Below are 2,562 nucleotides of genomic sequence, written 5' to 3'. Positions count from 1 at the left end.
TTCATCCATGTTGTTGTTATTTTATATTAAAAGACATTTTTAATTGAAATTTTACAAACAAATAAAATACTTTTTATTACAAATTTAGGTAAAGAATTCTTTATATTTTAAGTCAAAAGACATTTTTATTTGAAATTTTACAAACAAATAAAATACTTTTCATTACAAATTTAGGTAAAGAATTCTTTATTTTTTAAGTCAAAAGACATTTTTATTTGAAATTTTACAAACAAATAAAATACTTTTTATTACAAATTTAGGTAAAGAATTCTTTATTTTTTAAGTCAAATTTACTTGTTTAAAAATACTATAATTCAATATAATTAATAATTTAAGATATTTTTAAAAAGATTAATTCCTTAAATAATAGTAATAGTTTCACCTAAAATCAGGAGAAAAGAATTTTGTATTTATTTTCTGGAAGTTGCTTTTCCTCGACTAAACATTTTAGGTTTGAGTCTTTCAATATGAAATATTTTTTTTTCCTTTAAGTGAAGCAAATTGGACTCCAATCTAAATATCATATATTAAATGAAAAATAAAAATTATAATTCTAGTCTAGTTTTCTTCTTTAGTTTTGAATTTTATGATTTTAAATTAAAGTTATGTCAAATGTATAAATTTATTATTTTATTTTGATGATTTTAAATATGTCACGTGAAAAATTGAGATAAAAATATTATAGAAAAAAGGAAAACAGACTAAAAAAAGTAGTTCGTATCTTTTTTAAAGTGGGGGAGTAGTTTGTTTAGTTCTCCAATTTCTTCCCACAGAAATTGAGGTTTTTAACTTGTATCACCTGGTTCAATTTATAGTAAAAATGAGTGATTTGTTGAATTTTTTGTGATTTGAGTGAATTAAAGTGAAAATCAAAAGCTTTATTGTTACCTTTTTTTAAAAAAAAAAAACTTGAAAATTCATAATAAATTTTATAATTTGTTAATTTGTTTAATAAATTGATGAATGGATTTTGTTGGAGATATTCTTCTAAAGTTGTGGTAAAAATTTTAAGTTATACTATCGATGAAGATTTTGATTCATTTGTGATTCTTTTAAATCATATTTCAAACGAAATTTGTAAGAAATGACGTTCAATGTGTTGTATAATATTGCATATCAATTTAAAAGCAAATATAACTATTTTTTATACATCATTATAAACTTTTTTTTTTTACAAGATTCATATATTATATAGTATGTGATAAGATCCATATATTATATAGTATTTTATATCACATAAATAAACATTTTTATAAAAAGAAATCAAACAGGTGCCATGAGACATGAGTAGTGCACCAGCTAGGACAACCTCTTTGGATTCTTCTTCCATCATGTTATCTCATTTGTAATTTTGTTAAATCTTTGAAGTATGATACACACAAACTGATGAAGTACATGTTGCCCACTTGTCAATTAGCACATATATATGTATGTGCAAATGTTGTCATCATATTCACTCTTTTGGACCAGGACAAAATTAATTCATATTATTTTCCATTGTTGCATCAATCATGTGTGTATATATATATATATATATATAAAGAATCTTAGGTCCGTCTATATGACGTCATCACTTATCATAATTTTTTTTAATTTATTTATTTTTAAAATTAGCATTCTTCTTTGATAATAAGTTGTGATTTTTATGAAAATTGTGACTTTAATAAGAGTTGCGATTTTTATGATAAGTCATGACTTTTATGAAGAGTTGCGATTTTTATGAAAAATTGTGACTATCATGAAAGGTTGTGACCTTTTCGACGGGTTACAACTTTTCTAAACAGTTGTAACCTTTCTGATAAGGCACAATAAACATTTGTTCACACAATTCTTTGCTAACTATAAATTAGAGGGTTTTCCAATCATTTTGAAACGACGAAAATTTTGAAGCTCTTCTTCTTCTTTTTCACAATTAAATATTTCTATACGTTGCTCCTGTTGAGTAGCTCACTGTCAACATTGCTTATGTTACAGATCTTCATACATATTTTTACACTCATTAATTTATGTTTATGTTGTTAAGGATAAATGATAAGGTGTAATAAATATCATTTACATTATAAATGTTTGTTAATACATAATCTTTATGTATGATAATAAAATGTTTTAGTTTTTCTGCCTCATAGATTTTAAGTATTGTTTTATAAATTTCGTCATATAAAATCTCTGCGCGGAGCGCGAATAATTGAACGAGGTACTAGTAATGAGAAGTTTATAATCTGATGTTCTCTTTTAAAAGGTTGTCACATTGAAAGATAGCAATGAGATAATGAGCATGTAAAGAGGATAAGTATAAATATCTCAGTGAAGAGAGGTGTGAGAGGTGGGATATAATGAGTATGAGAAAAAGTAGAGGTAGGTATAAAAAATAATATTAGGGAGGTGATTAGATGTAACGACCTGTTTAGTCGTTTTGAGCAGCAGATTTTATTTCTGGAAAAACTGTGTGAGTCGACGGAACCCACGACGGACCGTCATGGGCACGACGGGCCGTCGAGGGGGTCTCGTTCCAAAAGACTTAGACTTCTGAAATTTGGGTACTGAAATCGACTCTCTGAACTT

The sequence above is a fragment of the Solanum pennellii genome, chromosome 5 (genome assembly GCF_001406875.1).
Source record: "Solanum pennellii chromosome 5, SPENNV200".
Classification (NCBI taxonomy): Eukaryota; Viridiplantae; Streptophyta; class Magnoliopsida; order Solanales; family Solanaceae; genus Solanum; species Solanum pennellii.
The sequence above is the reverse complement of the archived record's forward strand: the minus strand, read 5'-3'. Positions refer to the sequence as shown.